Genomic DNA, 26,352 nt, shown 5'->3' with positions numbered 1-26,352 from the left:
TCCAGGACCAACTGCAGACCTAGCTGGAGGACGGGAGTGTGTGGAGCAAGCTCCAACTCCATCTCCCTGTTCCAGAAATCCGTGGCCGGCAGTTATAGGAAGCGTGGAATGCAATCACATGAAAAGTAAAAACCCATTTCAGGCATGTCAGAAGTGGGATTCGAACCCACGCCTCCAGAGGAGACTGCGACCTGAACGCAGCGCCTTAGACCACTCGGCCATCCTGACTCTGCCTTAGGCGCTCGCCTGAATCGGCTTAGAGGCTATGTTGGCAAGTCTTTGACCACACTTAAATCCTCTTGGATTTCCTAAAATGTCTCCACAGTCTGCCAGGAATATACTCTCGCGCATCCCACCCACCCCTCCTAACCCACCACCCTCCCCATCCATTTTAAAAATGTCACTTCATTCCCACTAGGCCCAGTTAAAAGGACAACACATTGGGTTCTTTATGCATTTTTTCCAAAGGCAAAATGTCGCGGTGCGCCCGTTTGCATGTCCACAAGGCCGGCCCAGTCCAAAGATGGTTTTTCACTGGAGTTCACTTTCCCAAAAAAGAAGCGAGGAAATACAGGAAGCACTGGAAATCAACCATGAGGCCTGCAGTGCGTGCTCCAACTCCATCTCCCTGTTCCAGAAAGCCTTGGCCAGCAGTTATAGGACGCCTGGAATGTTACAATCAAATGAAAAGAAAAAATCTGTTACAGACATGTCAGAGGTGGGATTCGAACCCACGCCTCCAGCGGAGACTGCGACCTGAACGCAGCGCCTTAGACCACTCGGCCATCCTGACTCTGCCGTTTGCACCCCTCAGATGCGGCTTAGAGGCAATGTTGGAAAGTCTCAAAGACCACCCGCCTAAAATCCTCTCCTATTGCATTAAAGTCTCCAAATTCCTCCCAAAAGAATAATCACAGGCAGGGCAGCACTCATACAACGACTACTGGCACAGACGTGCAGGGTTCAATCCCTATGTACAGCAGCTACTTGTCACAAGCACACATGAGTCTTTCATGTTTCTGCAGAACGGTGCTGCCTGCCACCTGTTAACAGACACGAGCAACTACACCTCAGGAAATAGGAAGGCAGGAGGCGGGCTGGTTTATGCAAATAAAAGCATGCACTGTGTCCAACCCTTCAGGAGGTTCAGGCAGTGTGCTAGAGCCTTCTTGGTCACAAGAGGTTGGGCACTAGTGCCGGGGAGCCTGTTTAGGCTGAAAGGACTGTGTATGGGCCGGCCTGATCTCCCTGTACTCCTGCACAGGACTCACTCTAAATTACAGGGCTAAAGAGTTCTGCCAGCAAAGCCTATATACAATGGCCGTTCGTGGCCGTTCGGGGCCGTTTGGGCAGGCAGGTGGTTGGTTGGGCAGAGGGCGAGGAGGAAGAACTGTGTTCACTCCTCTGCCTGCCTTTTTACCTCTCGCTTCCCCCCACTCACTCCTCCATCTGCCTCCCACTATGTCACACTAACTTTCCACCTGACCCCCATTTCAAATAGGTCACTTCATTCCAACTAGGCCCAGTGAAAAGGACAAGACGTTGGGTTCTTTATGCATTTTTTCCAAAGACAAAATGCCGCGCTGCGCCCATTTGCAAGTCCACAAAGCTAGCACAGTCCTAAGACGGTTTTTCATTTAAGCACTGTAGTACACCTGCCAAAAGGGCAGTCAAGCATTCCAGGACCAACTGCAGACCTAGCTGGAGGACGGGAGTGTGTGGAGCAAGCTCCAACTCCATCTCCCTGTTCCAGAAATCCGTGGCCGGCAGTTATAGGAAGCGTGGAATGCAATCACATGAAAAGTAAAAACCCATTTCAGGCATGTCAGAAGTGGGATTCGAACCCACGCCTCCAGAGGAGACTGCGACCTGAACGCAGCGCCTTAGACCACTCGGCCATCCTGACTCTGCCTTAGGCGCTCGCCTGAATCGGCTTAGAGGCTATGTTGGCAAGTCTTTGACCACACTTAAATCCTCTTGGATTTCCTAAAATGTCTCCACAGTCTGCCAGGAATATACTCTCGCGCATCCCACCCACCCCTCCTAACCCACCACCCTCCCCATCCATTTTAAAAATGTCACTTCATTCCCACTAGGCCCAGTTAAAAGGACAACACATTGGGTTCTTTATGCATTTTTTCCAAAGGCAAAATGTCGCGGTGCGCCCGTTTGCATGTCCACAAGGCCGGCCCAGTCCAAAGATGGTTTTTCACTGGAGTTCACTTTCCCAAAAAAGAAGCGAGGAAATACAGGAAGCACTGGAAATCAACCATGAGGCCTGCAGTGCGTGCTCCAACTCCATCTCCCTGTTCCAGAAAGCCTTGGCCAGCAGTTATAGGACGCCTGGAATGTTACAATCAAATGAAAAGAAAAAATCTGTTACAGACATGTCAGAGGTGGGATTCGAACCCACGCCTCCAGCGGAGACTGCGACCTGAACGCAGCGCCTTAGACCACTCGGCCATCCTGACTCTGCCGTTTGCACCCCTCAGATGCGGCTTAGAGGCAATGTTGGAAAGTCTCAAAGACCACCCGCCTAAAATCCTCTCCTATTGCATTAAAGTCTCCAAATTCCTCCCAAAAGAATAATCACAGGCAGGGCAGCACTCATACAACGACTACTGGCACAGACGTGCAGGGTTCAATCCCTATGTACAGCAGCTACTTGTCACAAGCACACATGAGTCTTTCATGTTTCTGCAGAACGGTGCTGCCTGCCACCTGTTAACAGACACGAGCAACTACACCTCAGGAAATAGGAAGGCAGGAGGCGGGCTGGTTTATGCAAATAAAAGCATGCACTGTGTCCAACCCTTCAGGAGGTTCAGGCAGTGTGCTAGAGCCTTCTTGGTCACAAGAGGTTGGGCACTAGTGCCGGGGAGCCTGTTTAGGCTGAAAGGACTGTGTATGGGCCGGCCTGATCTCCCTGTACTCCTGCACAGGACTCACTCTAAATTACAGGGCTAAAGAGTTCTGCCAGCAAAGCCTATATACAATGGCCGTTCGTGGCCGTTCGGGGCCGTTTGGGCAGGCAGGTGGTTGGTTGGGCAGAGGGCGAGGAGGAAGAACTGTGTTCACTCCTCTGCCTGCCTTTTTACCTCTCGCTTCCCCCCACTCACTCCTCCATCTGCCTCCCACTATGTCACACTAACTTTCCACCTGACCCCCATTTCAAATAGGTCACTTCATTCCAACTAGGCCCAGTGAAAAGGACAAGACGTTGGGTTCTTTATGCATTTTTTCCAAAGACAAAATGCCGCGCTGCGCCCATTTGCAAGTCCACAAAGCTAGCACAGTCCTAAGACGGTTTTTCATTTAAGCACTGTAGTACACCTGCCAAAAGGGCAGTCAAGCATTCCAGGACCAACTGCAGACCTAGCTGGAGGACGGGAGTGTGTGGAGCAAGCTCCAACTCCATCTCCCTGTTCCAGAAATCCGTGGCCGGCAGTTATAGGAAGCGTGGAATGCAATCACATGAAAAGTAAAAACCCATTTCAGGCATGTCAGAAGTGGGATTCGAACCCACGCCTCCAGAGGAGACTGCGACCTGAACGCAGCGCCTTAGACCACTCGGCCATCCTGACTCTGCCTTAGGCGCTCGCCTGAATCGGCTTAGAGGCTATGTTGGCAAGTCTTTGACCACACTTAAATCCTCTTGGATTTCCTAAAATGTCTCCACAGTCTGCCAGGAATATACTCTCGCGCATCCCACCCACCCCTCCTAACCCACCACCCTCCCCATCCATTTTAAAAATGTCACTTCATTCCCACTAGGCCCAGTTAAAAGGACAACACATTGGGTTCTTTATGCATTTTTTCCAAAGGCAAAATGTCGCGGTGCGCCCGTTTGCATGTCCACAAGGCCGGCCCAGTCCAAAGATGGTTTTTCACTGGAGTTCACTTTCCCAAAAAAGAAGCGAGGAAATACAGGAAGCACTGGAAATCAACCATGAGGCCTGCAGTGCGTGCTCCAACTCCATCTCCCTGTTCCAGAAAGCCTTGGCCAGCAGTTATAGGACGCCTGGAATGTTACAATCAAATGAAAAGAAAAAATCTGTTACAGACATGTCAGAGGTGGGATTCGAACCCACTGCGACCTGAACGCAGCGCCTTAGACCACTCGGCCATCCTGACTCTGCCGTTTGCACCCCTCAGATGCGGCTTAGAGGCAATGTTGGAAAGTCTCAAAGACCACCCGCCTAAAATCCTCTCCTATTGCATTAAAGTCTCCAAATTCCTCCCAAAAGAATAATCACAGGCAGGGCAGCACTCATACAACGACTACTGGCACAGACGTGCAGGGTTCAATCCCTATGTACAGCAGCTACTTGTCACAAGCACACATGAGTCTTTCATGTTTCTGCAGAACGGTGCTGCCTGCCACCTGTTAACAGACACGAGCAACTACACCTCAGGAAATAGGAAGGCAGGAGGCGGGCTGGTTTATGCAAATAAAAGCATGCACTGTGTCCAACCCTTCAGGAGGTTCAGGCAGTGTGCTAGAGCCTTCTTGGTCACAAGAGGTTGGGCACTAGTGCCGGGGAGCCTGTTTAGGCTGAAAGGACTGTGTATGGGCCGGCCTGATCTCCCTGTACTCCTGCACAGGACTCACTCTAAATTACAGGGCTAAAGAGTTCTGCCAGCAAAGCCTATATACAATGGCCGTTCGTGGCCGTTCGGGGCCGTTTGGGCAGGCAGGTGGTTGGTTGGGCAGAGGGCGAGGAGGAAGAACTGTGTTCACTCCTCTGCCTGCCTTTTTACCTCTCGCTTCCCCCCACTCACTCCTCCATCTGCCTCCCACTATGTCACACTAACTTTCCACCTGACCCCCATTTCAAATAGGTCACTTCATTCCAACTAGGCCCAGTGAAAAGGACAAGACGTTGGGTTCTTTATGCATTTTTTCCAAAGACAAAATGCCGCGCTGCGCCCATTTGCAAGTCCACAAAGCTAGCACAGTCCTAAGACGGTTTTTCATTTAAGCACTGTAGTACACCTGCCAAAAGGGCAGTCAAGCATTCCAGGACCAACTGCAGACCTAGCTGGAGGACGGGAGTGTGTGGAGCAAGCTCCAACTCCATCTCCCTGTTCCAGAAATCCGTGGCCGGCAGTTATAGGAAGCGTGGAATGCAATCACATGAAAAGTAAAAACCCATTTCAGGCATGTCAGAAGTGGGATTCGAACCCACGCCTCCAGAGGAGACTGCGACCTGAACGCAGCGCCTTAGACCACTCGGCCATCCTGACTCTGCCTTAGGCGCTCGCCTGAATCGGCTTAGAGGCTATGTTGGCAAGTCTTTGACCACACTTAAATCCTCTTGGATTTCCTAAAATGTCTCCACAGTCTGCCAGGAATATACTCTCGCGCATCCCACCCACCCCTCCTAACCCACCACCCTCCCCATCCATTTTAAAAATGTCACTTCATTCCCACTAGGCCCAGTTAAAAGGACAACACATTGGGTTCTTTATGCATTTTTTCCAAAGGCAAAATGTCGCGGTGCGCCCGTTTGCATGTCCACAAGGCCGGCCCAGTCCAAAGATGGTTTTTCACTGGAGTTCACTTTCCCAAAAAAGAAGCGAGGAAATACAGGAAGCACTGGAAATCAACCATGAGGCCTGCAGTGCGTGCTCCAACTCCATCTCCCTGTTCCAGAAAGCCTTGGCCAGCAGTTATAGGACGCCTGGAATGTTACAATCAAATGAAAAGAAAAAATCTGTTACAGACATGTCAGAGGTGGGATTCGAACCCACTGCGACCTGAACGCAGCGCCTTAGACCACTCGGCCATCCTGACTCTGCCGTTTGCACCCCTCAGATGCGGCTTAGAGGCAATGTTGGAAAGTCTCAAAGACCACCCGCCTAAAATCCTCTCCTATTGCATTAAAGTCTCCAAATTCCTCCCAAAAGAATAATCACAGGCAGGGCAGCACTCATACAACGACTACTGGCACAGACGTGCAGGGTTCAATCCCTATGTACAGCAGCTACTTGTCACAAGCACACATGAGTCTTTCATGTTTCTGCAGAACGGTGCTGCCTGCCACCTGTTAACAGACACGAGCAACTACACCTCAGGAAATAGGAAGGCAGGAGGCGGGCTGGTTTATGCAAATAAAAGCATGCACTGTGTCCAACCCTTCAGGAGGTTCAGGCAGTGTGCTAGAGCCTTCTTGGTCACAAGAGGTTGGGCACTAGTGCCGGGGAGCCTGTTTAGGCTGAAAGGACTGTGTATGGGCCGGCCTGATCTCCCTGTACTCCTGCACAGGACTCACTCTAAATTACAGGGCTAAAGAGTTCTGCCAGCAAAGCCTATATACAATGGCCGTTCGTGGCCGTTCGGGGCCGTTTGGGCAGGCAGGTGGTTGGTTGGGCAGAGGGCGAGGAGGAAGAACTGTGTTCACTCCTCTGCCTGCCTTTTTACCTCTCGCTTCCCCCCACTCACTCCTCCATCTGCCTCCCACTATGTCACACTAACTTTCCACCTGACCCCCATTTCAAATAGGTCACTTCATTCCAACTAGGCCCAGTGAAAAGGACAAGACGTTGGGTTCTTTATGCATTTTTTCCAAAGACAAAATGCCGCGCTGCGCCCATTTGCAAGTCCACAAAGCTAGCACAGTCCTAAGACGGTTTTTCATTTAAGCACTGTAGTACACCTGCCAAAAGGGCAGTCAAGCATTCCAGGACCAACTGCAGACCTAGCTGGAGGACGGGAGTGTGTGGAGCAAGCTCCAACTCCATCTCCCTGTTCCAGAAATCCGTGGCCGGCAGTTATAGGAAGCGTGGAATGCAATCACATGAAAAGTAAAAACCCATTTCAGGCATGTCAGAAGTGGGATTCGAACCCACGCCTCCAGAGGAGACTGCGACCTGAACGCAGCGCCTTAGACCACTCGGCCATCCTGACTCTGCCTTAGGCGCTCGCCTGAATCGGCTTAGAGGCTATGTTGGCAAGTCTTTGACCACACTTAAATCCTCTTGGATTTCCTAAAATGTCTCCACAGTCTGCCAGGAATATACTCTCGCGCATCCCACCCACCCCTCCTAACCCACCACCCTCCCCATCCATTTTAAAAATGTCACTTCATTCCCACTAGGCCCAGTTAAAAGGACAACACATTGGGTTCTTTATGCATTTTTTCCAAAGGCAAAATGTCGCGGTGCGCCCGTTTGCATGTCCACAAGGCCGGCCCAGTCCAAAGATGGTTTTTCACTGGAGTTCACTTTCCCAAAAAAGAAGCGAGGAAATACAGGAAGCACTGGAAATCAACCATGAGGCCTGCAGTGCGTGCTCCAACTCCATCTCCCTGTTCCAGAAAGCCTTGGCCAGCAGTTATAGGACGCCTGGAATGTTACAATCAAATGAAAAGAAAAAATCTGTTACAGACATGTCAGAGGTGGGATTCGAACCCACTGCGACCTGAACGCAGCGCCTTAGACCACTCGGCCATCCTGACTCTGCCGTTTGCACCCCTCAGATGCGGCTTAGAGGCAATGTTGGAAAGTCTCAAAGACCACCCGCCTAAAATCCTCTCCTATTGCATTAAAGTCTCCAAATTCCTCCCAAAAGAATAATCACAGGCAGGGCAGCACTCATACAACGACTACTGGCACAGACGTGCAGGGTTCAATCCCTATGTACAGCAGCTACTTGTCACAAGCACACATGAGTCTTTCATGTTTCTGCAGAACGGTGCTGCCTGCCACCTGTTAACAGACACGAGCAACTACACCTCAGGAAATAGGAAGGCAGGAGGCGGGCTGGTTTATGCAAATAAAAGCATGCACTGTGTCCAACCCTTCAGGAGGTTCAGGCAGTGTGCTAGAGCCTTCTTGGTCACAAGAGGTTGGGCACTAGTGCCGGGGAGCCTGTTTAGGCTGAAAGGACTGTGTATGGGCCGGCCTGATCTCCCTGTACTCCTGCACAGGACTCACTCTAAATTACAGGGCTAAAGAGTTCTGCCAGCAAAGCCTATATACAATGGCCGTTCGTGGCCGTTCGGGGCCGTTTGGGCAGGCAGGTGGTTGGTTGGGCAGAGGGCGAGGAGGAAGAACTGTGTTCACTCCTCTGCCTGCCTTTTTACCTCTCGCTTCCCCCCACTCACTCCTCCATCTGCCTCCCACTATGTCACACTAACTTTCCACCTGACCCCCATTTCAAATAGGTCACTTCATTCCAACTAGGCCCAGTGAAAAGGACAAGACGTTGGGTTCTTTATGCATTTTTTCCAAAGACAAAATGCCGCGCTGCGCCCATTTGCAAGTCCACAAAGCTAGCACAGTCCTAAGACGGTTTTTCATTTAAGCACTGTAGTACACCTGCCAAAAGGGCAGTCAAGCATTCCAGGACCAACTGCAGACCTAGCTGGAGGACGGGAGTGTGTGGAGCAAGCTCCAACTCCATCTCCCTGTTCCAGAAATCCGTGGCCGGCAGTTATAGGAAGCGTGGAATGCAATCACATGAAAAGTAAAAACCCATTTCAGGCATGTCAGAAGTGGGATTCGAACCCACGCCTCCAGAGGAGACTGCGACCTGAACGCAGCACCTTAGACCACTCGGCCATCCTGACTCTGCCTTAGGCGCTCGCCTGAATCGGCTTAGAGGCTATGTTGGCAAGTCTTTGACCACACTTAAATCCTCTTGGATTTCCTAAAATGTCTCCACAGTCTGCCAGGAATATACTCTCGCGCATCCCACCCACCCCTCCTAACCCACCACCCTCCCCATCCATTTTAAAAATGTCACTTCATTCCCACTAGGCCCAGTTAAAAGGACAACACATTGGGTTCTTTATGCATTTTTTCCAAAGGCAAAATGTCGCGGTGCGCCCGTTTGCATGTCCACAAGGCCGGCCCAGTCCAAAGATGGTTTTTCACTGGAGTTCACTTTCCCAAAAAAGAAGCGAGGAAATACAGGAAGCACTGGAAATCAACCATGAGGCCTGCAGTGCGTGCTCCAACTCCATCTCCCTGTTCCAGAAAGCCTTGGCCAGCAGTTATAGGACGCCTGGAATGTTACAATCAAATGAAAAGAAAAAATCTGTTACAGACATGTCAGAGGTGGGATTCGAACCCACGCCTCCAGCGGAGACTGCGACCTGAACGCAGCGCCTTAGACCACTCGGCCATCCTGACTCTGCCGTTTGCACCCCTCAGATGCGGCTTAGAGGCAATGTTGGAAAGTCTCAAAGACCACCCGCCTAAAATCCTCTCCTATTGCATTAAAGTCTCCAAATTCCTCCCAAAAGAATAATCACAGGCAGGGCAGCACTCATACAACGACTACTGGCACAGACGTGCAGGGTTCAATCCCTATGTACAGCAGCTACTTGTCACAAGCACACATGAGTCTTTCATGTTTCTGCAGAACGGTGCTGCCTGCCACCTGTTAACAGACACGAGCAACTACACCTCAGGAAATAGGAAGGCAGGAGGCGGGCTGGTTTATGCAAATAAAAGCATGCACTGTGTCCAACCCTTCAGGAGGTTCAGGCAGTGTGCTAGAGCCTTCTTGGTCACAAGAGGTTGGGCACTAGTGCCGGGGAGCCTGTTTAGGCTGAAAGGACTGTGTATGGGCCGGCCTGATCTCCCTGTACTCCTGCACAGGACTCACTCTAAATTACAGGGCTAAAGAGTTCTGCCAGCAAAGCCTATATACAATGGCCGTTCGTGGCCGTTCGGGGCCGTTTGGGCAGGCAGGTGGTTGGTTGGGCAGAGGGCGAGGAGGAAGAACTGTGTTCACTCCTCTGCCTGCCTTTTTACCTCTCGCTTCCCCCCACTCACTCCTCCATCTGCCTCCCACTATGTCACACTAACTTTCCACCTGACCCCCATTTCAAATAGGTCACTTCATTCCAACTAGGCCCAGTGAAAAGGACAAGACGTTGGGTTCTTTATGCATTTTTTCCAAAGACAAAATGCCGCGCTGCGCCCATTTGCAAGTCCACAAAGCTAGCACAGTCCTAAGACGGTTTTTCATTTAAGCACTGTAGTACACCTGCCAAAAGGGCAGTCAAGCATTCCAGGACCAACTGCAGACCTAGCTGGAGGACGGGAGTGTGTGGAGCAAGCTCCAACTCCATCTCCCTGTTCCAGAAATCCGTGGCCGGCAGTTATAGGAAGCGTGGAATGCAATCACATGAAAAGTAAAAACCCATTTCAGGCATGTCAGAAGTGGGATTCGAACCCACGCCTCCAGAGGAGACTGCGACCTGAACGCAGCGCCTTAGACCACTCGGCCATCCTGACTCTGCCTTAGGCGCTCGCCTGAATCGGCTTAGAGGCTATGTTGGCAAGTCTTTGACCACACTTAAATCCTCTTGGATTTCCTAAAATGTCTCCACAGTCTGCCAGGAATATACTCTCGCGCATCCCACCCACCCCTCCTAACCCACCACCCTCCCCATCCATTTTAAAAATGTCACTTCATTCCCACTAGGCCCAGTTAAAAGGACAACACATTGGGTTCTTTATGCATTTTTTCCAAAGGCAAAATGTCGCGGTGCGCCCGTTTGCATGTCCACAAGGCCGGCCCAGTCCAAAGATGGTTTTTCACTGGAGTTCACTTTCCCAAAAAAGAAGCGAGGAAATACAGGAAGCACTGGAAATCAACCATGAGGCCTGCAGTGCGTGCTCCAACTCCATCTCCCTGTTCCAGAAAGCCTTGGCCAGCAGTTATAGGACGCCTGGAATGTTACAATCAAATGAAAAGAAAAAATCTGTTACAGACATGTCAGAGGTGGGATTCGAACCCACGCCTCCAGCGGAGACTGCGACCTGAACGCAGCGCCTTAGACCACTCGGCCATCCTGACTCTGCCGTTTGCACCCCTCAGATGCGGCTTAGAGGCAATGTTGGAAAGTCTCAAAGACCACCCGCCTAAAATCCTCTCCTATTGCATTAAAGTCTCCAAATTCCTCCCAAAAGAATAATCACAGGCAGGGCAGCACTCATACAACGACTACTGGCACAGACGTGCAGGGTTCAATCCCTATGTACAGCAGCTACTTGTCACAAGCACACATGAGTCTTTCATGTTTCTGCAGAACGGTGCTGCCTGCCACCTGTTAACAGACACGAGCAACTACACCTCAGGAAATAGGAAGGCAGGAGGCGGGCTGGTTTATGCAAATAAAAGCATGCACTGTGTCCAACCCTTCAGGAGGTTCAGGCAGTGTGCTAGAGCCTTCTTGGTCACAAGAGGTTGGGCACTAGTGCCGGGGAGCCTGTTTAGGCTGAAAGGACTGTGTATGGGCCGGCCTGATCTCCCTGTACTCCTGCACAGGACTCACTCTAAATTACAGGGCTAAAGAGTTCTGCCAGCAAAGCCTATATACAATGGCCGTTCGTGGCCGTTCGGGGCCGTTTGGGCAGGCAGGTGGTTGGTTGGGCAGAGGGCGAGGAGGAAGAACTGTGTTCACTCCTCTGCCTGCCTTTTTACCTCTCGCTTCCCCCCACTCACTCCTCCATCTGCCTCCCACTATGTCACACTAACTTTCCACCTGACCCCCATTTCAAATAGGTCACTTCATTCCAACTAGGCCCAGTGAAAAGGACAAGACGTTGGGTTCTTTATGCATTTTTTCCAAAGACAAAATGCCGCGCTGCGCCCATTTGCAAGTCCACAAAGCTAGCACAGTCCTAAGACGGTTTTTCATTTAAGCACTGTAGTACACCTGCCAAAAGGGCAGTCAAGCATTCCAGGACCAACTGCAGACCTAGCTGGAGGACGGGAGTGTGTGGAGCAAGCTCCAACTCCATCTCCCTGTTCCAGAAATCCGTGGCCGGCAGTTATAGGAAGCGTGGAATGCAATCACATGAAAAGTAAAAACCCATTTCAGGCATGTCAGAAGTGGGATTCGAACCCACGCCTCCAGAGGAGACTGCGACCTGAACGCAGCGCCTTAGACCACTCGGCCATCCTGACTCTGCCTTAGGCGCTCGCCTGAATCGGCTTAGAGGCTATGTTGGCAAGTCTTTGACCACACTTAAATCCTCTTGGATTTCCTAAAATGTCTCCACAGTCTGCCAGGAATATACTCTCGCGCATCCCACCCACCCCTCCTAACCCACCACCCTCCCCATCCATTTTAAAAATGTCACTTCATTCCCACTAGGCCCAGTTAAAAGGACAACACATTGGGTTCTTTATGCATTTTTTCCAAAGGCAAAATGTCGCGGTGCGCCCGTTTGCATGTCCACAAGGCCGGCCCAGTCCAAAGATGGTTTTTCACTGGAGTTCACTTTCCCAAAAAAGAAGCGAGGAAATACAGGAAGCACTGGAAATCAACCATGAGGCCTGCAGTGCGTGCTCCAACTCCATCTCCCTGTTCCAGAAAGCCTTGGCCAGCAGTTATAGGACGCCTGGAATGTTACAATCAAATGAAAAGAAAAAATCTGTTACAGACATGTCAGAGGTGGGATTCGAACCCACTGCGACCTGAACGCAGCGCCTTAGACCACTCGGCCATCCTGACTCTGCCGTTTGCACCCCTCAGATGCGGCTTAGAGGCAATGTTGGAAAGTCTCAAAGACCACCCGCCTAAAATCCTCTCCTATTGCATTAAAGTCTCCAAATTCCTCCCAAAAGAATAATCACAGGCAGGGCAGCACTCATACAACGACTACTGGCACAGACGTGCAGGGTTCAATCCCTATGTACAGCAGCTACTTGTCACAAGCACACATGAGTCTTTCATGTTTCTGCAGAACGGTGCTGCCTGCCACCTGTTAACAGACACGAGCAACTACACCTCAGGAAATAGGAAGGCAGGAGGCGGGCTGGTTTATGCAAATAAAAGCATGCACTGTGTCCAACCCTTCAGGAGGTTCAGGCAGTGTGCTAGAGCCTTCTTGGTCACAAGAGGTTGGGCACTAGTGCCGGGGAGCCTGTTTAGGCTGAAAGGACTGTGTATGGGCCGGCCTGATCTCCCTGTACTCCTGCACAGGACTCACTCTAAATTACAGGGCTAAAGAGTTCTGCCAGCAAAGCCTATATACAATGGCCGTTCGTGGCCGTTCGGGGCCGTTTGGGCAGGCAGGTGGTTGGTTGGGCAGAGGGCGAGGAGGAAGAACTGTGTTCACTCCTCTGCCTGCCTTTTTACCTCTCGCTTCCCCCCACTCACTCCTCCATCTGCCTCCCACTATGTCACACTAACTTTCCACCTGACCCCCATTTCAAATAGGTCACTTCATTCCAACTAGGCCCAGTGAAAAGGACAAGACGTTGGGTTCTTTATGCATTTTTTCCAAAGACAAAATGCCGCGCTGCGCCCATTTGCAAGTCCACAAAGCTAGCACAGTCCTAAGACGGTTTTTCATTTAAGCACTGTAGTACACCTGCCAAAAGGGCAGTCAAGCATTCCAGGACCAACTGCAGACCTAGCTGGAGGACGGGAGTGTGTGGAGCAAGCTCCAACTCCATCTCCCTGTTCCAGAAATCCGTGGCCGGCAGTTATAGGAAGCGTGGAATGCAATCACATGAAAAGTAAAAACCCATTTCAGGCATGTCAGAAGTGGGATTCGAACCCACGCCTCCAGAGGAGACTGCGACCTGAACGCAGCGCCTTAGACCACTCGGCCATCCTGACTCTGCCTTAGGCGCTCGCCTGAATCGGCTTAGAGGCTATGTTGGCAAGTCTTTGACCACACTTAAATCCTCTTGGATTTCCTAAAATGTCTCCACAGTCTGCCAGGAATATACTCTCGCGCATCCCACCCACCCCTCCTAACCCACCACCCTCCCCATCCATTTTAAAAATGTCACTTCATTCCCACTAGGCCCAGTTAAAAGGACAACACATTGGGTTCTTTATGCATTTTTTCCAAAGGCAAAATGTCGCGGTGCGCCCGTTTGCATGTCCACAAGGCCGGCCCAGTCCAAAGATGGTTTTTCACTGGAGTTCACTTTCCCAAAAAAGAAGCGAGGAAATACAGGAAGCACTGGAAATCAACCATGAGGCCTGCAGTGCGTGCTCCAACTCCATCTCCCTGTTCCAGAAAGCCTTGGCCAGCAGTTATAGGACGCCTGGAATGTTACAATCAAATGAAAAGAAAAAATCTGTTACAGACATGTCAGAGGTGGGATTCGAACCCACTGCGACCTGAACGCAGCGCCTTAGACCACTCGGCCATCCTGACTCTGCCGTTTGCACCCCTCAGATGCGGCTTAGAGGCAATGTTGGAAAGTCTCAAAGACCACCCGCCTAAAATCCTCTCCTATTGCATTAAAGTCTCAAAATTCCTCCCAAAAGAATAATCACAGGCAGGGCAGCACTCATACAACGACTACTGGCACAGACGTGCAGGGTTCAATCCCTATGTACAGCAGCTACTTGTCACAAGCACACATGAGTCTTTCATGTTTCTGCAGAACGGTGCTGCCTGCCACCTGTTAACAGACACGAGCAACTACACCTCAGGAAATAGGAAGGCAGGAGGCGGGCTGGTTTATGCAAATAAAAGCATGCACTGTGTCCAACCCTTCAGGAGGTTCAGGCAGTGTGCTAGAGCCTTCTTGGTCACAAGAGGTTGGGCACTAGTGCCGGGGAGCCTGTTTAGGCTGAAAGGACTGTGTATGGGCCGGCCTGATCTCCCTGTACTCCTGCACAGGACTCACTCTAAATTACAGGGCTAAAGAGTTCTGCCAGCAAAGCCTATATACAATGGCCGTTCGTGGCCGTTCGGGGCCGTTTGGGCAGGCAGGTGGTTGGTTGGGCAGAGGGCGAGGAGGAAGAACTGTGTTCACTCCTCTGCCTGCCTTTTTACCTCTCGCTTCCCCCCACTCACTCCTCCATCTGCCTCCCACTATGTCACACTAACTTTCCACCTGACCCCCATTTCAAATAGGTCACTTCATTCCAACTAGGCCCAGTGAAAAGGACAAGACGTTGGGTTCTTTATGCATTTTTTCCAAAGACAAAATGCCGCGCTGCGCCCATTTGCAAGTCCACAAAGCTAGCACAGTCCTAAGACGGTTTTTCATTTAAGCACTGTAGTAGACCTGCCAAAAGGGCAGTCAAGCATTCCAGGACCAACTGCAGACCTAGCTGGAGGACGGGAGTGTGTGGAGCAAGCTCCAACTCCATCTCCCTGTTCCAGAAATCCGTGGCCGGCAGTTATAGGAAGCGTGGAATGCAATCACATGAAAAGTAAAAACCCATTTCAGGCATGTCAGAAGTGGGATTCGAACCCACGCCTCCAGAGGAGACTGCGACCTGAACGCAGCGCCTTAGACCACTCGGCCATCCTGACTCTGCCTTAGGCGCTCGCCTGAATCGGCTTAGAGGCTATGTTGGCAAGTCTTTGACCACACTTAAATCCTCTTGGATTTCCTAAAATGTCTCCACAGTCTGCCAGGAATATACTCTCGCGCATCCCACCCACCCCTCCTAACCCACCACCCTCCCCATCCATTTTAAAAATGTCACTTCATTCCCACTAGGCCCAGTTAAAAGGACAACACATTGGGTTCTTTATGCATTTTTTCCAAAGGCAAAATGTCGCGGTGCGCCCGTTTGCATGTCCACAAGGCCGGCCCAGTCCAAAGATGGTTTTTCACTGGAGTTCACTTTCCCAAAAAAGAAGCGAGGAAATACAGGAAGCACTGGAAATCAACCATGAGGCCTGCAGTGCGTGCTCCAACTCCATCTCCCTGTTCCAGAAAGCCTTGGCCAGCAGTTATAGGACGCCTGGAATGTTACAATCAAATGAAAAGAAAAAATCTGTTACAGACATGTCAGAGGTGGGATTCGAACCCACGCCTCCAGCGGAGACTGCGACCTGAACGCAGCGCCTTAGACCACTCGGCCATCCTGACTCTGCCGTTTGCACCCCTCAGATGCGGCTTAGAGGCAATGTTGGAAAGTCTCAAAGACCACCCGCCTAAAATCCTCTCCTATTGCATTAAAGTCTCCAAATTCCTCCCAAAAGAATAATCACAGGCAGGGCAGCACTCATACAACGACTACTGGCACAGACGTGCAGGGTTCAATCCCTATGTACAGCAGCTACTTGTCACAAGCACACATGAGTCTTTCATGTTTCTGCAGAACGGTGCTGCCTGCCACCTGTTAACAGACACGAGCAACTACACCTCAGGAAATAGGAAGGCAGGAGGCGGGCTGGTTTATGCAAATAAAAGCATGCACTGTGTCCAACCCTTCAGGAGGTTCAGGCAGTGTGCTAGAGCCTTCTTGGTCACAAGAGGTTGGGCACTAGTGCCGGGGAGCCTGTTTAGGCTGAAAGGACTGTGTATGGGCCGGCCTGATCTCCCTGTACTCCTGCACAGGACTCACTCTAAATTACAGGGCTAAAGAGTTCTGCCAGCAAAGCCTATATACAATGGCCGTTCGTGGCCGTTCGGGGCCGTTTGGGCAGGCAGGTGGTTGGTTGGGCAGAGGGCGAGGAGGAAGAACTGTGTTCACTCCTCTGCCTGCCTTTTTACCTCTCGCTTCCCCCCACTCACTCCTCCATCTGCCTCCCACTATGTCACACTAACTTTCCACCTGACCCCCATTTCAAATAGGTCACTTCATTCCAACTAGGCCCAGTGAAAAGGACAAGACGTTGGGTTCTTTATGCATTTTTTCCAAAGACAAAATGCCGCGCTGCGCCCATTTGCAAGTCCACAAAGCTAGCACAGTCCTAAGACGGTTTTTCATTTAAGCACTGTAGTACACCTGCCAAAAGGGCAGTCAAGCATTCCAGGACCAACTGCAGACCTAGCTGGAGGACGGGAGTGTGTGGAGCAAGCTCCAACTCCATCTCCCTGTTCCAGAAATCCGTGGCCGGCAGTTATAGGAAGCGTGGAATGCAATCACATGAAAAGTAAAAACCTATTTCAGGCATGTCAGAAGTGGGATTCGAACCCACGCCTCCAGAGGAGACTGCGACCTGAACGCAGCGCCTTAGACCACTCGGCCATCCTGACTCTGCCTTAGGCGCTCGCCTGAATCGGCTTAGAGGCTATGTTGGCAAGTCTTTGACCACACTTAAATCCTCTTGGATTTCCTAAAATGTCTCCACAGTCTGCCAGGAATATACTCTCGCGCATCCCACCCACCCCTCCTAACCCACCACCCTCCCCATCCATTTTAAAAATGTCACTTCATTCCCACTAGGCCCAGTTAAAAGGACAACACATTGGGTTCTTTATGCATTTTTTCCAAAGGCAAAATGTCGCGGTGCGCCCGTTTGCATGTCCACAAGGCCGGCCCAGTCCAAAGATGGTTTTTCACTGGAGTTCACTTTCCCAAAAAAGAAGCGAGGAAATACAGGAAGCACTGGAAATCAACCATGAGGCCTGCAGTGCGTGCTCCAACTCCATCTCCCTGTTCCAGAAAGCCTTGGCCAGCAGTTATAGGACGCCTGGAATGTTACAATCAAATGAAAAGAAAAAATCTGTTACAGACATGTCAGAGGTGGGATTCGAACCCACTGCGACCTGAACGCAGCGCCTTAGACCACTCGGCCATCCTGACTCTGCCGTTTGCACCCCTCAGATGCGGCTTAGAGGCAATGTTGGAAAGTCTCAAAGACCACCCGCCTAAAATCCTCTCCTATTGCATTAAAGTCTCCAAATTCCTCCCAAAAGAATAATCACAGGCAGGGCAGCACTCATACAACGACTACTGGCACAGACGTGCAGGGTTCAATCCCTATGTACAGCAGCTACTTGTCACAAGCACACATGAGTCTTTCATGTTTCTGCAGAACGGTGCTGCCTGCCACCTGTTAACAGACACGAGCAACTACACCTCAGGAAATAGGAAGGCAGGAGGCGGGCTGGTTTATGCAAATAAAAGCATGCACTGTGTCCAACCCTTCAGGAGGTTCAGGCAGTGTGCTAGAGCCTTCTTGGTCACAAGAGGTTGGGCACTAGTGCCGGGGAGCCTGTTTAGGCTGAAAGGACTGTGTATGGGCCGGCCTGATCTCCCTGTACTCCTGCACAGGACTCACTCTAAATTACAGGGCTAAAGAGTTCTGCCAGCAAAGCCTATATACAATGGCCGTTCGTGGCCGTTCAGGGCCGTTTGGGCAGGCAGGTGGTTGGTTGGGCAGAGGGCGAGGAGGAAGAACTGTGTTCACTCCTCTGCCTGCCTTTTTACCTCTCGCTTCCCCCCACTCACTCCTCCATCTGCCTCCCACTATGTCACACTAACTTTCCACCTGACCCCCATTTCAAATAGGTCACTTCATTCCAACTAGGCCCAGTGAAAAGGACAAGACGTTGGGTTCTTTATGCATTTTTTCCAAAGACAAAATGCCGCGCTGCGCCCATTTGCAAGTCCACAAAGCTAGCACAGTCCTAAGACGGTTTTTCATTTAAGCACTGTAGTACACCTGCCAAAAGGGCAGTCAAGCATTCCAGGACCAACTGCAGACCTAGCTGGAGGACGGGAGTGTGTGGAGCAAGCTCCAACTCCATCTCCCTGTTCCAGAAATCCGTGGCCGGCAGTTATAGGAAGCGTGGAATGCAATCACATGAAAAGTAAAAACCCATTTCAGGCATGTCAGAAGTGGGATTCGAACCCACGCCTCCAGAGGAGACTGCGACCTGAACGCAGCGCCTTAGACCACTCGGCCATCCTGACTCTGCCTTAGGCGCTCGCCTGAATCGGCTTAGAGGCTATGTTGGCAAGTCTTTGACCACACTTAAATCCTCTTGGATTTCCTAAAATGTCTCCACAGTCTGCCAGGAATATACTCTCGCGCATCCCACCCACCCCTCCTAACCCACCACCCTCCCCATCCATTTTAAAAATGTCACTTCATTCCCACTAGGCCCAGTTAAAAGGACAACACATTGGGTTCTTTATGCATTTTTTCCAAAGGCAAAATGTCGCGGTGCGCCCGTTTGCATGTCCACAAGGCCGGCCCAGTCCAAAGATGGTTTTTCACTGGAGTTCACTTTCCCAAAAAAGAAGCGAGGAAATACAGGAAGCACTGGAAATCAACCATGAGGCCTGCAGTGCGTGCTCCAACTCCATCTCCCTGTTCCAGAAAGCCTTGGCCAGCAGTTATAGGACGCCTGGAATGTTACAATCAAATGAAAAGAAAAAATCTGTTACAGACATGTCAGAGGTGGGATTCGAACCCACTGCGACCTGAACGCAGCGCCTTAGACCACTCGGCCATCCTGACTCTGCCGTTTGCACCCCTCAGATGCGGCTTAGAGGCAATGTTGGAAAGTCTCAAAGACCACCCGCCTAAAATCCTCTCCTATTGCATTAAAGTCTCCAAATTCCTCCCAAAAGAATAATCACAGGCAGGGCAGCACTCATACAACGACTACTGGCACAGACGTGCAGGGTTCAATCCCTATGTACAGCAGCTACTTGTCACAAGCACACATGAGTCTTTCATGTTTCTGCAGAACGGTGCTGCCTGCCACCTGTTAACAGACACGAGCAACTACACCTCAGGAAATAGGAAGGCAGGAGGCGGGCTGGTTTATGCAAATAAAAGCATGCACTGTGTCCAACCCTTCAGGAGGTTCAGGCAGTGTGCTAGAGCCTTCTTGGTCACAAGAGGTTGGGCACTAGTGCCGGGGAGCCTGTTTAGGCTGAAAGGACTGTGTATGGGCCGGCCTGATCTCCCTGTACTCCTGCACAGGACTCACTCTAAATTACAGGGCTAAAGAGTTCTGCCAGCAAAGCCTATATACAATGGCCGTTCGTGGCCGTTCGGGGCCGTTTGGGCAGGCAGGTGGTTGGTTGGGCAGAGGGCGAGGAGGAAGAACTGTGTTCACTCCTCTGCCTGCCTTTTTACCTCTCGCTTCCCCCCACTCACTCCTCCATCTGCCTCCCACTATGTCACACTAACTTTCCACCTGACCCCCATTTCAAATAGGTCACTTCATTCCAACTAGGCCCAGTGAAAAGGACAAGACGTTGGGTTCTTTATGCATTTTTTCCAAAGACAAAATGCCGCGCTGCGCCCATTTGCAAGTCCACAAAGCTAGCACAGTCCTAAGACGGTTTTTCATTTAAGCACTGTAGTACACCTGCCAAAAGGGCAGTCAAGCATTCCAGGACCAACTGCAGACCTAGCTGGAGGACGGGAGTGTGTGGAGCAAGCTCCAACTCCATCTCCCTGTTCCAGAAATCCGTGGCCGGCAGTTATAGGAAGCGTGGAATGCAATCACATGAAAAGTAAAAACCTATTTCAGGCATGTCAGAAGTGGGATTCGAACCCACGCCTCCAGAGGAGACTGCGACCTGAACGCAGCGCCTTAGACCACTCGGCCATCCTGACTCTGCCTTAGGCGCTCGCCTGAATCGGCTTAGAGGCTATGTTGGCAAGTCTTTGACCACACTTAAATCCTCTTGGATTTCCTAAAATGTCTCCACAGTCTGCCAGGAATATACTCTCGCGCATCCCACCCACCCCTCCTAACCCACCACCCTCCCCATCCATTTTAAAAATGTCACTTCATTCCCACTAGGCCCAGTTAAAAGGACAACACATTGGGTTCTTTATGCATTTTTTCCAAAGGCAAAATGTCGCGGTGCGCCCGTTTGCATGTCCACAAGGCCGGCCCAGTCCAAAGATGGTTTTTCACTGGAGTTCACTTTCCCAAAAAAGAAGCGAGGAAATACAGGAAGCACTGGAAATCAACCATGAGGCCTGCAGTGCGTGCTCCAACTCCATCTCCCTGTTCCAGAAAGCCTTGGCCAGCAGTTATAGGACGCCTGGAATGTTACAATCAAATGAAAAGAAAAAATCTGTTACAGACATGTCAGAGGTGGGATTCGAACCCACTGCGACCTGAACGCAGCGCCTTAGACCACTCGGCCATCCTGACTCTGCCGTTTGCACCCCTCAGATGCGGCTTAGAGGCAATGTTGGAAAGTCTCAAAGACCACCCGCCTAAAATCCTCTCCTATTGCATTAAAGTCTCCAAATTCCTCCCAAAAGAATAATCACAGGCAGGGCAGCACTCATACAACGACTACTGGCACAGACGTGCAGGGTTCAATCCCTATGTACAGCAGCTACTTGTCACAAGCACACATGAGTCTTTCATGTTTCTGCAGAACGGTGCTGCCTGCCACCTGTTAACAGACACGAGCAACTACACCTCAGGAAATAGGAAGGCAGGAGGCGGGCTGGTTTATGCAAATAAAAGCATGCACTGTGTCCAACCCTTCAGGAGGTTCAGGCAGTGTGCTAGAGCCTTCTTGGTCACAAGAGGTTGGGCACTAGTGCCGGGGAGCCTGTTTAGGCTGAAAGGACTGTGTATGGGCCGGCCTGATCTCCCTGTACTCCTGCACAGGACTCACTCTAAATTACAGGGCTAAAGAGTTCTGCCAGCAAAGCCTATATACAATGGCCGTTCGTGGCCGTTCAGGGCCGTTTGGGCAGGCAGGTGGTTGGTTGGGCAGAGGGCGAGGAGGAAGAACTGTGTTCACTCCTCTGCCTGCCTTTTTACCTCTCGCTTCCCCCCACTCACTCCTCCATCTGCCTCCCACTATGTCACACTAACTTTCCACCTGACCCCCATTTCAAATAGGTCACTTCATTCCAACTAGGCCCAGTGAAAAGGACAAGACGTTGGGTTCTTTATGCATTTTTTCCAAAGACAAAATGCCGCGCTGCGCCCATTTGCAAGTCCACAAAGCTAGCACAGTCCTAAGACGGTTTTTCATTTAAGCACTGTAGTACACCTGCCAAAAGGGCAGTCAAGCATTCCAGGACCAACTGCAGACCTAGCTGGAGGACGGGAGTGTGTGGAGCAAGCTCCAACTCCATCTCCCTGTTCCAGAAATCCGTGGCCGGCAGTTATAGGAAGCGTGGAATGCAATCACATGAAAAGTAAAAACCCATTTCAGGCATGTCAGAAGTGGGATTCGAACCCACGCCTCCAGAGGAGACTGCGACCTGAACGCAGCGCCTTAGACCACTCGGCCATCCTGACTCTGCCTTAGGCGCTCGCCTGAATCGGCTTAGAGGCTATGTTGGCAAGTCTTTGACCACACTTAAATCCTCTTGGATTTCCTAAAATGTCTCCACAGTCTGCCAGGAATATACTCTCGCGCATCCCACCCACCCCTCCTAACCCACCACCCTCCCCATCCATTTTAAAAATGTCACTTCATTCCCACTAGGCCCAGTTAAAAGGACAACACATTGGGTTCTTTATGCATTTTTTCCAAAGGCAAAATGTCGCGGTGCGCCCGTTTGCATGTCCACAAGGCCGGCCCAGTCCAAAGATGGTTTTTCACTGGAGTTCACTTTCCCAAAAAAGAAGCGAGGAAATACAGGAAGCACTGGAAATCAACCATGAGGCCTGCAGTGCGTGCTCCAACTCCATCTCCCTGTTCCAGAAAGCCTTGGCCAGCAGTTATAGGACGCCTGGAATGTTACAATCAAATGAAAAGAAAAAATCTGTTACAGACATGTCAGAGGTGGGATTCGAACCCACTGCGACCTGAACGCAGCGCCTTAGACCACTCGGCCATCCTGACTCTGCCGTTTGCACCCCTCAGATGCGGCTTAGAGGCAATGTTGGAAAGTCTCAAAGACCACCCGCCTAAAATCCTCTCCTATTGCATTAAAGTCTCCAAATTCCTCCCAAAAGAATAATCACAGGCAGGGCAGCACTCATACAACGACTACTGGCACAGACGTGCAGGGTTCAATCCCTATGTACAGCAGCTACTTGTCACAAGCACACATGAGTCTTTCATGTTTCTGCAGAACGGTGCTGCCTGCCACCTGTTAACAGACACGAGCAACTACACCTCAGGAAATAGGAAGGCAGGAGGCGGGCTGGTTTATGCAAATAAAAGCATGCACTGTGTCCAACCCTTCAGGAGGTTCAGGCAGTGTGCTAGAGCCTTCTTGGTCACAAGAGGTTGGGCACTAGTGCCGGGGAGCCTGTTTAGGCTGAAAGGACTGTGTATGGGCCGGCCTGATCTCCCTGTACTCCTGCACAGGACTCACTCTAAATTACAGGGCTAAAGAGTTCTGCCAGCAAAGCCTATATACAATGGCCGTTCGTGGCCGTTCGGGGCCGTTTGGGCAGGCAGGTGGTTGGTTGGGCAGAGGGCGAGGAGGAAGAACTGTGTTCACTCCTCTGCCTGCCTTTTTACCTCTCGCTTCCCCCCACTCACTCCTCCATCTGCCTCCCACTATGTCACACTAACTTTCCACCTGACCCCCATTTCAAATAGGTCACTTCATTCCAACTAGGCCCAGTGAAAAGGACAAGACGTTGGGTTCTTTATGCATTTTTTCCAAAGACAAAATGCCGCGCTGCGCCCATTTGCAAGTCCACAAAGCTAGCACAGTCCTAAGACGGTTTTTCATTTAAGCACTGTAGTACACCTGCCAAAAGGGCAGTCAAGCATTCCAGGACCAACTGCAGACCTAGCTGGAGGACGGGAGTGTGTGGAGCAAGCTCCAACTCCATCTCCCTGTTCCAGAAATCCGTGGCCGGCAGTTATAGGAAGCGTGGAATGCAATCACATGAAAAGTAAAAACCCATTTCAGGCATGTCAGAAGTGGGATTCGAACCCACGCCTCCAGAGGAGACTGCGACCTGAACGCAGCGCCTTAGACCACTCGGCCATCCTGACTCTGCCTTAGGCGCTCGCCTGAATCGGCTTAGAGGCTATGTTGGCAAGTCTTTGACCACACTTAAATCCTCTTGGATTTCCTAAAATGTCTCCACAGTCTGCCAGGAATATACTCTCGCGCATCCCACCCACCCCTCCTAACCCACCACCCTCCCCATCCATTTTAAAAATGTCACTTCATTCCCACTAGGCCCAGTTAAAAGGACAACACATTGGGTTCTTTATGCATTTTTTCCAAAGGCAAAATGTCGCGGTGCGCCCGTTTGCATGTCCACAAGGCCGGCCCAGTCCAAAGATGGTTTTTCACTGGAGTTCACTTTCCCAAAAAAGAAGCGAGGAAATACAGGAAGCACTGGAAATCAACCATGAGGCCTGCAGTGCGTGCTCCAACTCCATCTCCCTGTTCCAGAAAGCCTTGGCCAGCAGTTATAGGACGCCTGGAATGTTACAATCAAATGAAAAGAAAAAATCTGTTACAGACATGTCAGAGGTGGGATTCGAACCCACTGCGACCTGAACGCAGCGCCTTAGACCACTCGGCCATCCTGACTCTGCCATTTGCATCCCTCAGATGCGGCTTAGAGGCAATGTTGGAAAGTCTCAAAGACCACCCGCCTAAAATCCTCTCCTATTGCATTAAAGTCTCCCAATTCCTCCCAAAAGAATAATCACAGGCAGGGCAGCACTCATACAACGACTACTGGCACAGACGTGCAGGGTTCAATCCCTATGTACAGCAGCTACTTGTCACAAGCACACATGAGTCTTTCATGTTTCTGCAGAACGGTGCTGCCTGCCACCTGTTAACAGACACAAGCAACTACACCTCAGGAAATAGGAAGGCAGGAGGCGGGCTGGTTTATGCAAATAAAAGCATGCACTGTGTCCAACCCTTCAGGAGGTTCAGGCAGTGTGCTAGAGCCTTCTTGGTCACAAGAGGTTGGGCACTAGTCCCGGGGAGCCTGTTTAGGCTGAAAGGACTGTGTATGGGCCGGCCTGATCTCCCTGTACTCCTGCACAGGACTCACTCTAAATGACAGGGCTAGAGAGTTCTGCCAGCAAAGCCTATATACAATGGCCGTTCGTGGCCGTTTGGGCAGGCAGGTGGTTGGTTGGGCAGAGGGCGAGGAGGAAGAACTGTGTTCACTCCTCTGCCTGCCTTTTTACCTCTCGCTTCCCCCCACTCACTCCTCCATCTGCCTCCCACTATGTCACACTAACTTTCCTCCTGACCTCCATTTCAAATAGGTCACTTCATTCCAACTAGGCCCAGTGAAAAGGACAAGACGTTGGGTTCTTTATGCATTTTTTCCAAAGACAAAATGCCGCGCTGCGCCCATTTGCAAGTCCACAAAGCTAGCACAGTCCTAAGACGGTTTTTCATTTAAGCACTGTAGTACACCTGCCAAAAGGGCAGTGAAGCATTCCAGGACGAACTGCAGACCTAGCTGGAGGACGGGAGTGTGTGGAGCAAGCTCCAACTCCATCTCCCTGTTCCAGAAGTCCGAGGCCGGCAGTTATAGGAAGCGTGGAATGCAATCACATGAAAAGTAAAAACCCGTTTCAGGCATGTCAGAAGTGGGATTCGAACCCAGACCTGAACGCAGCACCTTAGATCACTCGGCCATCCTGACTCTGCCTTAGGCGCTTGCCTGAATCGGCTTAGAGGCTATGTTGGCAAGTCTTTGACCACACTTAAATCCTCTTGGATTTCCTAAAATGTCTCCACAGTCTGCCAGGAATATACTCTTGCGCATCCCACCCACCCCTCCTAACCCACCACCCTCCCCATCCATTTTAAAAATGTCACTTCATTCCCACTAGGCCCAGTTAAAAGGACAACACATTGGGTTCTTTATGCATTTTTTCCAAAGGCAAAATGTCGCGGTGCGCCCGTTTGCATGTCCACAAGGCCGGCCCAGTCCAAAGATGGTTTTTCACTGGAGTTCACTTTCCCAAAAAAGAAGCGAGGAAATACAGGAAGCACTGGAAATCAACCATGAGGCCTGCAGTGCGTGCTCCAACTCCATCTCCCTGTTCCAGAAAGCCTTGGCCAGCAGTTATAGGACGCCTGGAATGTTACAATCAAATGAAAAGAAAAATTCTGTTACAGACATGTCAGAAGTGGGATTCGAACCCACGCCTCCAGAGGAGACTGCGACCTGAACGCAGCGCCTTAGACCACTCGGCCATCCTGACTCTGCCATTTGCACCCCTCAGATGCGGCTTAGAGGCAATGTTGGAAAGTCTCAAAGACCACCCGCCTAAAATCCTCTCCTATTGCATTAAAGTCTCCCAATTCCTCCCAAAAGAATAATCACAGGCAGGGCAGCACTCATACAACGACTACTGGCACAGACGTGCAGGGTTCAATCCCTATGTACAGCAGCTACTTGTCACAAGCACACATGAGTCTTTCATGTTTCTGCAGAACGGTGCTGCCTGCCACCTGTTAACAGACACGAGCAACTACACCTCAGGAAATAGGAAGGCAGGAGGCGGGCTGGTTTATGCAAATAAAAGCATGCACTGTGTCCAACCCTTCAGGAGGTTCAGGCAGTGTGCTAGAGCCTTCTTGGTCACAAGAGGTTGGGCACTAGTGCCGGGGAGCCTGTTTAGGCTGAAAGGACTGTGTATGGGCCGGCCTGATCTCCCTGTACTCCTGCACAGGACTCACTCTAAATTACAGGGCTAAAGAGTTCTGCCAGCAAAGCCTATATACAATGGCCGTTCGTGGCCGTTCGGGGCCGTTTGGGCAGGCAGGTGG

General features: G+C 51.0%; 21 non-coding genes across 21 annotated transcripts; all 21 read right to left on the bottom strand.

Annotated features, from left to right (window-relative positions):
* Positions 1-145: 145 nt before the first annotated feature.
* On the bottom strand, positions 146-228 carry TRNAL-CAG (transfer RNA leucine (anticodon CAG)). The gene has a single exon. It is a non-coding gene; the product is annotated as a tRNA-Leu (tRNA).
* A 482-nt stretch (positions 229-710) lies between these two features.
* Positions 711-793, bottom strand: TRNAL-CAG (transfer RNA leucine (anticodon CAG)). Its single transcript has one exon. It is a non-coding gene; the product is annotated as a tRNA-Leu (tRNA).
* A 1,030-nt stretch (positions 794-1,823) lies between these two features.
* Positions 1,824-1,906, bottom strand: TRNAL-CAG (transfer RNA leucine (anticodon CAG)). The gene has a single exon. It is a non-coding gene; the product is annotated as a tRNA-Leu (tRNA).
* A 482-nt stretch (positions 1,907-2,388) lies between these two features.
* On the bottom strand, positions 2,389-2,471 carry TRNAL-CAG (transfer RNA leucine (anticodon CAG)). Its single transcript has one exon. It is a non-coding gene; the product is annotated as a tRNA-Leu (tRNA).
* A 1,030-nt stretch (positions 2,472-3,501) lies between these two features.
* Positions 3,502-3,584, bottom strand: TRNAL-CAG (transfer RNA leucine (anticodon CAG)). Its single transcript has one exon. It is a non-coding gene; the product is annotated as a tRNA-Leu (tRNA).
* Positions 3,585-5,164: 1,580 nt separating this feature from the next.
* TRNAL-CAG (transfer RNA leucine (anticodon CAG)) lies at positions 5,165-5,247 on the bottom strand. Its single transcript has one exon. It is a non-coding gene; the product is annotated as a tRNA-Leu (tRNA).
* A 1,580-nt stretch (positions 5,248-6,827) lies between these two features.
* On the bottom strand, positions 6,828-6,910 carry TRNAL-CAG (transfer RNA leucine (anticodon CAG)). The gene has a single exon. It is a non-coding gene; the product is annotated as a tRNA-Leu (tRNA).
* Positions 6,911-8,490: 1,580 nt separating this feature from the next.
* TRNAL-CAG (transfer RNA leucine (anticodon CAG)) lies at positions 8,491-8,573 on the bottom strand. Its single transcript has one exon. It is a non-coding gene; the product is annotated as a tRNA-Leu (tRNA).
* Positions 8,574-9,055: 482 nt separating this feature from the next.
* TRNAL-CAG (transfer RNA leucine (anticodon CAG)) lies at positions 9,056-9,138 on the bottom strand. The gene has a single exon. It is a non-coding gene; the product is annotated as a tRNA-Leu (tRNA).
* Positions 9,139-10,168: 1,030 nt separating this feature from the next.
* TRNAL-CAG (transfer RNA leucine (anticodon CAG)) lies at positions 10,169-10,251 on the bottom strand. The gene has a single exon. It is a non-coding gene; the product is annotated as a tRNA-Leu (tRNA).
* A 482-nt stretch (positions 10,252-10,733) lies between these two features.
* On the bottom strand, positions 10,734-10,816 carry TRNAL-CAG (transfer RNA leucine (anticodon CAG)). The gene has a single exon. It is a non-coding gene; the product is annotated as a tRNA-Leu (tRNA).
* Positions 10,817-11,846: 1,030 nt separating this feature from the next.
* TRNAL-CAG (transfer RNA leucine (anticodon CAG)) lies at positions 11,847-11,929 on the bottom strand. Its single transcript has one exon. It is a non-coding gene; the product is annotated as a tRNA-Leu (tRNA).
* A 1,580-nt stretch (positions 11,930-13,509) lies between these two features.
* TRNAL-CAG (transfer RNA leucine (anticodon CAG)) lies at positions 13,510-13,592 on the bottom strand. The gene has a single exon. It is a non-coding gene; the product is annotated as a tRNA-Leu (tRNA).
* A 1,580-nt stretch (positions 13,593-15,172) lies between these two features.
* TRNAL-CAG (transfer RNA leucine (anticodon CAG)) lies at positions 15,173-15,255 on the bottom strand. The gene has a single exon. It is a non-coding gene; the product is annotated as a tRNA-Leu (tRNA).
* Positions 15,256-15,737: 482 nt separating this feature from the next.
* On the bottom strand, positions 15,738-15,820 carry TRNAL-CAG (transfer RNA leucine (anticodon CAG)). Its single transcript has one exon. It is a non-coding gene; the product is annotated as a tRNA-Leu (tRNA).
* A 1,030-nt stretch (positions 15,821-16,850) lies between these two features.
* TRNAL-CAG (transfer RNA leucine (anticodon CAG)) lies at positions 16,851-16,933 on the bottom strand. Its single transcript has one exon. It is a non-coding gene; the product is annotated as a tRNA-Leu (tRNA).
* A 1,580-nt stretch (positions 16,934-18,513) lies between these two features.
* TRNAL-CAG (transfer RNA leucine (anticodon CAG)) lies at positions 18,514-18,596 on the bottom strand. The gene has a single exon. It is a non-coding gene; the product is annotated as a tRNA-Leu (tRNA).
* Positions 18,597-20,176: 1,580 nt separating this feature from the next.
* On the bottom strand, positions 20,177-20,259 carry TRNAL-CAG (transfer RNA leucine (anticodon CAG)). Its single transcript has one exon. It is a non-coding gene; the product is annotated as a tRNA-Leu (tRNA).
* A 1,580-nt stretch (positions 20,260-21,839) lies between these two features.
* On the bottom strand, positions 21,840-21,922 carry TRNAL-CAG (transfer RNA leucine (anticodon CAG)). Its single transcript has one exon. It is a non-coding gene; the product is annotated as a tRNA-Leu (tRNA).
* Positions 21,923-23,502: 1,580 nt separating this feature from the next.
* TRNAL-CAG (transfer RNA leucine (anticodon CAG)) lies at positions 23,503-23,585 on the bottom strand. The gene has a single exon. It is a non-coding gene; the product is annotated as a tRNA-Leu (tRNA).
* A 2,116-nt stretch (positions 23,586-25,701) lies between these two features.
* Positions 25,702-25,784, bottom strand: TRNAL-CAG (transfer RNA leucine (anticodon CAG)). Its single transcript has one exon. It is a non-coding gene; the product is annotated as a tRNA-Leu (tRNA).
* Between the last annotated feature and the right edge of the window lie 568 nt (positions 25,785-26,352).

Source organism: Ambystoma mexicanum, chromosome 11 (assembly GCF_040938575.1).
Source record: "Ambystoma mexicanum isolate Mex_15411 chromosome 11, UKY_AmexF1_1, whole genome shotgun sequence".
In the NCBI taxonomy this organism is placed as follows: domain Eukaryota; kingdom Metazoa; phylum Chordata; class Amphibia; order Caudata; family Ambystomatidae; genus Ambystoma; species Ambystoma mexicanum.
The sequence above is the reverse complement of the archived record's forward strand: the minus strand, read 5'-3'. Positions and strand labels throughout refer to the sequence as shown.